This window comes from Myotis brandtii, unplaced genomic scaffold, assembly GCF_000412655.1.
Source record: "Myotis brandtii unplaced genomic scaffold, ASM41265v1 scaffold302, whole genome shotgun sequence".
NCBI lineage: Eukaryota > Metazoa > Chordata > Mammalia > Chiroptera > Vespertilionidae > Myotis > Myotis brandtii.
The window spans coordinates 149,154-157,209 of NW_005361545.1; positions in this window are offsets into that span (position 1 = coordinate 149,154).

The following is an 8,056-nucleotide window of genomic DNA, read 5'->3' on the forward strand; positions in this document are numbered from 1 at the left end:
GCAACCAACCCATTTTCTGCTTGGTATGCTAGCTCAGCGGGCTACAATATTGTAAAAACACCTCCAAGTCTGAGTGTCTTATAGAAAATGCTATGAATCAACAAAGCCTTATAACATACTCAGGAGCTTCTGATGTGTGCAAGTCTAATAAGGAAAAGTCTGAAAACTCTTCCTCAAGCCTTTATGCCTTCATGTTGTTATATGAGCAGACTGTTTTGTAAAAAAAACAACAACAAACAAAACCAGAAGTTATACTTCCTACCATCATTTTAAAAAAATCACACATGACCTAGAATGCACTAGAAGGCAAGTGGTCCATGTTTGTCTAAAAACTAGAAGTATCTGCCTAAAGTGTGCCAACAGCCCCAATGAGTATTTTCCTGAACTTTTGATGCTTGAGAGTTTCTGCATGTGCAAGAGTCACACATGCAGTGGTTTTGCTCATGAAGGAGGGTGTTCTCTGGCTGCTCTGAGAAACTACCTGTTGTCAAAGTGTTTCCAAGTACATGCCATCACTGGACCCCAGGAAAGATCATACATACCAGAAAAAAACAAGAGTGGGAATCTGTAAGTGTTGGGAAAGGTGACTGTTTGAGATGATCATGTTTTAGAAATAGCTAGAAATGAAAAGTGAAAGTAAGTATAGCAATGGATATCTGCAAATAGAAATTAACTGAAAATCCATTTGCTCCATATATTGTCTTTCAGGTGTTATTCACTCAGAAAGCACAGTGTGTTCTATGACCACAGTTAGACTTTGCAGTATAAAATAAATAGATGATTTTTTTCATTGGAAAAAGACAGGCTTTTCCACAAGGAAATTTTCCACTGGAAGAAAATAAGATTACATTCCTCATGGTAAATGCAGACTCAGGTCATCTTCTTCACTATATTCTTGTAGACTAGCCACCGAATGTTGATGGCTGGTCAATATCCACATTAAAAGGCAGTGCTGAGACTGCTAATAGCAATGGTGTACATCAACATGGAAGATGCTCATCAAACGGGTATGCAGACAGCAGTTCCACTTTTCAGCTACCTGTATACTATGTATGTGAAGGAAGTGCTTGATGACCTTTGGTTGCTGTAATACAGAAAATGCAGACCACAGGAGAAGAAATATTTGTATGTTATTTTGGAGCCATTCTATAGACTGGAGGTGTCTTGTGCTCATTTCTGACAGAGACCCAGATTCTTACAAGATTAGAGTAGCAGCCCCTGCATGCAAATCCACACACTGTCTTGGTTTTCAGAGATTAATTAGCAGTCTACCATAGAGTCTCCTAATTGCAATTGTATGTTGAAGGAAATAGTGACAATTTTAACTATGATTAACTTGCAGCTATTGCGTGTACACCTTTTCAGCACATTCTGCCAAGAAATGGACAGTGAATATGATACACTGTTCCCCCACTGAAGAACCCTGGTTGGTAGAAATAAATGTGCTCTTAGGAACTGTGAGACAGGGGTAAGGAAATTTCTTCCTGACACTGATAATGCTGATAAAGACCATTTCTATCATTTCAAATGTCTGGCATATCTCAGCAACACCCTCAGTTTTTTTGACAAGCCTGAATTTATCACTGCAGGGATGAACTACAGCCAATTTTCAATGGTGAGAAAGAGATGTCAGGACTAAAACAAAACAAAACAAGATGTGGTACAAATGCCTCAGCCACTGGGAATTTGACTCATTCCCAATATTTAATGATTTCTTTTTAATTAGAGAAAGCAAAGCAATGAAATCTTGGGTATGTTTAAAAGCCACATCAAGGGGCTGCAATAAAATAAAGAATTGCTTGACGGAACACAACTGCAATCAAAGTAGATCAGGAATTTATTTGTTACTAGTCCAAGTAGACCCAATCAAACTGCCAGCCTTTAATTCAATTTCGGACTTAAGAATTTTCAAGAGACTTACTCATTAAATCTCCATTAATTCTGGGTCCATGTTTGACCTGAATATCCAGAACTATCTGATGAAGTCATCAAATACTTGCTGACATTCCCAATCACCTATAATTATAATTTTAGTCCTATAATTTAGTAGCAATAAAGAGGCAGAAAAGAAACATACTGCATGTAGAACCCAATGCTTAAATTATTGAGTCAAAAGTTCATCAAAAGAATACACTGAGTAACCAGTAAGTAGTTTGGGGATAACAAATGTTTGAGAAATGCTGATCAGAGTGTTGGTGGAATAAATGGCTGAGGGCATTCTCTGGGATGCACAAGTCCTGAAGAAGATGAAAGAGAACCTCCAAGGAGTTTTTCCTGGTTGTAGCCATAGAAAATTGGGAATAAGTGTTGAGACCTGGTGCAAGAGAGGAAGTGTTACAAGTCCTAGGATTTGCATTTGATAAAGACAGTGAATATGGGGATGATTGAATCTTTTGAGACTTCAAACATAACTCATGAAAATAATCACATTAGTGTAAAATAAATTGCATCATTACTCATCATTTTTCCTAACGGCGTGACAATGGGTCAGAAGACTTTAAATCTGCCAAATGATGCTAACAATTTTTCCTCATGACAAAAGGATTTACTCACTAAAATTTGATCCTAAACTAGCCTGAAAATACTGCATTTTTGCATGGTATTCAAGTTACCTTCTCTCAATGATTACCCTGAGAGAGCTCATTGAGTTTCAGAAAAAAAAATAATTATTTTTGGTATCCACATATTTTTGTGAGCCTGAGGTCTAAAAATTTTGGATTCCCAATGATGTTATTATCATTCAATTCAGCCCCACTTTCAAACCTGACTAACTCAATAAAATTGCATCTTGATGAGTACAGCTGGGAGGGGAAAAAGTATTCTAATGGTGTATTAAATAGGACAAGTAATATAGCTGCTATAACAAACTACCCCAAAAGTCTTAGCAGCTTTCCATAATAAAAGTTTATTTCTTGTCCATCTCACAGTGTGCTGTGGAGCCCCTCTCCTCCACGTGGGGATATAGGGATCCCTGCTTTTTTGTATCTTGTGTCACTACCATACTAAACATATAACCTCCAAGGTCACTATGGAAAAGAGAGAGAGAGAACATGGGCAACCTCGCATGGAGTTTTGTGGCCACAACTAAAGACAGAACATCACTGCCACCCACATCACATTGCCTAAAACCTAATCACATGGCCCTGTGTTACTAATTCCAAGAGAGACTAGGAAAAAGTCTTTCTGTGTGCCCAGGAAGAGGTGGTAATGGGATTGGTAAACATCTAGCAAGTCTCAGCTGGAGATGTTAATAGAAAATACAAAAAACAATTATACTATTAAGATCTGAAAAGCATCTGTTTTTTTAAAAAAATACAACAAAACACTTCAAAGGAAATGAGTTTACGGATTTCAATTTGGGTTCAACTATAGTCACCTGAGAAAATATATACACATTCTGCTATCCTAACAGAAATCTTGGTAAAGAAGTCTAAAAAATTAGTAGCAAAGAATTCAAACATGACCACTTAGCAGAAGAAACAAAAATCCTCTCTGGAGAAAGAGAAAATAATTCCAGTCTTTAAAATATTACTCAAAAAATTTTTAAATGCTATGTCTACCACATAATCAATGATAACCAGGCATTTGAGAACATGACACAATAAAAACAAACAATAAAAACAGGCAGTGACTCCATATCCTACATAATAAAAGCATAATATGCAAATCAACCAAACGGCTGAACGACCGGTTGCTACGATGCGCACTGACCACCAGGTGCAGACGCCCAGCTGGGAGCCCCGGACTTTGAGAGCCCCAGACTGCAAGAGGAATGTCTGACTGCTAGAGGGATGTCTGACTGCAAGAGGGATGTCTGACTGTGAGAGGGATGTCTGACTGCCAGCTTAGGCGGGGGGATTGGGCCTAAGCCAGCAAGTGGACATCCCCAAGGGGTCCCGGACTACGAGAGGGTGCAGGTCAGGCTGAGGGAAGGACCCCCTGTGCCTCTAGTATTGGAATTATTTGACACAAAAACTTTAAAGGAACCAAGACTCCAGAGAGGGAAGAACCTTGGAGAGGTGAGCTGACTTCTACAGCCACTTTTATCCTAAAGGCATGTGCTAATTCTGAGTGTAGTAAGAAGGCTGAGAGCATGGTGAAAAGTCTGATACAAAGTTTGGAAGGGATGCTGTAGGAGAGCAGAGAAATTTTTGGCAGAGATGTTGGGTTCCTCAATCACAGAACTAGTTTCTCCCTCAGTACATTTCCAGAATACTAGGGATATAGGGGCAGACTAAAAAGCTTAAGCAGGAAAACTTTGGAAAAGAGTTTTTTAGCAGTCCTGTGAAGCTAGATGAGAGGTGGGGGAACCAGTCGGGAAAGAGACCATATAACAACAGGCTCTTATTTGAAACTGGGAGAGCCAAAGGCAGGTGTTCCCACTTGGACTAAAATAATAAACCACCACTCTATTTGCCCAGTGGAGAGGTAAACCCTTTCTAGAGTCAGGTTATATCATCTGGAGCTCCACCACAGTTTTATACACATCGTCTGGCAACAAATAAAAAATATTAGGCATACCAAAGGCAAGGCACTATAAACCAAACAAAGAAAAAAATTATAGAAACAGACATAGGATTCAAATATTAGAGTTGGCTAACAAGGATTTTAAAAGAAACATGATCAATATATTTTTAATAGAGGAGGAAATGGAGAAAATAGATGAAAAGATGTAAATTTTCATTAGAGATTTGGAATATAAAAATAATTACATTAAAATTTTAAAGCTGAAAATATTATAAAAGCATTAAATGGAATTTTTGAATTTTGGAATAAAATAACAAATATTAATAATCCAGAAGTTGTGTTTGACAGTAGATTAAACACAGCTGAACAGAAATTTTTTTAAAAAAAGAAGATAGATCAGAAAAAAATTATACTGAATAAAAAATGGGAAGAGAAAAGGATTAAAAATATAAAACAGAGGGTAAGAGACACAGAGAAGACAATGAGGTAAACCCTTTCTAGAGTCAGGTTATATCATCTGGAGCTCCACCACAGTTTTATACACATCGTCTGGCAACAAATAAAAAATATTAGGCATACCAAAGGCAAGGCACTATATACCAAACAAAGAAAAAAATTATAGAAACAGACATAGAGAGGATTCAAATATTAGAGTTGGCTAACAAGGATTTTAAAAGAAACATGATCAATATATTTTTAATAGAGGAGGAAATGGAGAAAATAGATGAAAAGATGTAAATTTTCATTAGAGATTTGGAATATAAAAATAATTACATTAAAATTTTAAAGCTGAAAATATTATAAAAGCATTAAATGGAATTTTTGAATTTTGGAATAAAATAACAAATATTAATAATCCAGAAGTTGTGTTTGACAGTAGATTAAACACAGCTGAACAGAAATTTTTTTAAAAAAAGAAGATAGATCAGAAAAAAATTATACTGAATAAAAAATGGGAAGAGAAAAGGATTAAAAATATAAAACAGAGGGTAAGAGACACAGAAGACAATGAGAAGGTGCACCATAATACTTAAATGCGTTTCCAGAAGGATAAGAGAGAAAAAGTGGGACAGAGGCAATATTTGAAGTGATAATGGCTGAGAATTTCCAAAACAGATTAGTTCAATGCACAGATTTAAAAAATGTTCTGCAAACCCCAAGTATGATAAATAAAAAGAAATCCAAACCTAGACACCTCAAAATGAAACTGGTGAAATCAAAGACAAATAGAGAATCAAAACAGTAGACAGGAAAAAAAAGAATACCTTCAAAGGAGAAACTATTAGACTGAATTGATTTCTCATCAACAACAAAAAACATTCAAAGTCAAAATAGGGAATTTTGTAGAAAGGTAGCTATAAGCCTAGCAGTTTATACGTAACAAAAACTCCTTTCAAGAATGAAAAGTCAAATAAAGACACTGCAGATATACAAATTTGAAAGAACTAATTGCCAGCAGACTCTAAAAACAAAAATAATATCCCTGAAAAAGTTTACAAATACTAGAAAAAGGCAAAGATATGAGTAAATCTAAATGAATATTGCTTCTATAAGATAATAATATATTGTGACATATCTATATGTTAAAGAGTGAAGAGGAAGGCTGAAAAGGAGAGAAGGGGAGAGGGAGGAGAGGAAGGAAAAACAGAGAGAGAGAAAGAAAATTTAAATATACAATAACATATACACCAGCAAAAGCATAAATATTGGGAGATTTTTACTTTGTTAAATTATTTTAAGTTCCTTTATTGGGGAAGAGGATAAATATTAACATTTAATTTTGATCATGCAAGAATTCATATTATAGCTTCTAAGAGACTAGTAAAAAGTATACAACCTTATAAATGATAGAAAAACAAAGAACATTTAATATAAAGAGCCTAATCCTCCTATATAATAAAGAGCTAATATGCTAATTAGATCAGATAGTGGAATGATCTTTTGGAATGACCAGTGGGCAGGGGGTGGGGCCGCAAGGCAGCTGGGGCTGCGAAGGCCTAGCCTTTCACGAATTTCGTGCATCAGGCCTCTAGTTTCTTTATGAAAAGAAAAATATTCAGACACTAATGAAAAAAACAAACACATACTGCTTACCAGTGACATAACAAATATATGGATGCAGAAGGTTGACTGTAAAAGGACAGGAAAAGATGTGGCTATACTAATATCAAACAAGATAGATTTTAATGTTGAAAGCATTACTATAGAGGAAAAAGAAGTTCTTCATAATGATAGAAGGTCATTTGTGACCAGCAATTCTAAATTTGTATGGATAAAATAAGGTCAAAATATATAAAGCAAACCCTGGCAGAACTACAAGGAGAAATCAACAAATCAACAACAATCCAAGATTTAACATACCTCTCTCAACAGAACAAACAGATGCTAATCATTAAAGCAATAGATTTGAACCACAAGATAAGCTTGACTTAATGGACATAGAACACTGCACATGACAGCAGCAGATAGACCTTCTAAATAGGTCATACAGCAAGTTGCAACAAACTTCAGAGTGGAAATCATGCCGCAATCTTGTGATATTTCAGAAAAGAATATATTTGGTCATTCAGATGACCAAAACATTTTTCATATACATTTGGTCTTCCTACATGGTTCCTGGCTTACAACTTTCTAAATCTTTGGAATTTCCTAAGCTTTGAGAGTGACAAAAAGGTTCTTTTGTTATATTAATGAGGTGACCTTTAGGGAGTATCTAGGGATGGAAGCTGGTTGCCAGTGGAGCCAATCATGTAATTAGAGGATTAGAACTTTCATTCCCACCCCCTGACCTCTAGGGAGAGAGGGGCTAGAGCAGTGATGGCGAACCTATGACACGCTGTCAGAGGTGACACGTGAACTTATTTTTTTTGGTTAATTTTTCTTTGTTAAATGGCATTTAAATATATAAAGTAAATATCAAAAATATGCTGAAACCGGTTTGGCTCAGTGGATAGAGCGTCGGCAATCTTTGTTCTGTGGTTGCAAATATCAAAAAATTTCTATATGTGACACGGCACCAGAGTTAAGTTAGGGTTTTTCAAAATGCTGACACGCCGAGCTCAAAAGGTTCGCCATCACTGGGCTAGAGATTGAGCTCAATCACCAATGATCAATGATTTAATCAAGCATGTCTCTATAATGAAGCTTCCATGATAACCCAAAAGAATGGAATTCAGAGAGCTCCTGAACACGTGGAGCTTCTGGGGGAATTGTACTCTTGGAGAAAGCATAAAAGCTCCACACCCAGACCCCATACCTTGCCCTGTGCATCTCTCTCATCTGGCTCTTCCAGAGTTGTATCTTTACACAATAAGCCAGTATTCTAGTAAGTTAAATATTTCTGAGTTTTGTGAGCTGCTCTAGCAAATAAATTGAACCCAAGGATGTGGTCATGGGATCATCTGATTTATAGCAAGTTGGTCAGAAGTACAAACTACAACCAGAGCTTGTGACTATTGTCTGAAGTCTAAGAAGGAGGTCATAGTAACCTCTAATCTGTATCTAGTTGGTCAGAAGCATAGGTAACAACCTGGGCTTGCAACTGGCATCTGAAGTGGGGGACATGGGAAGGAGGGGACAGTCTTGTAAA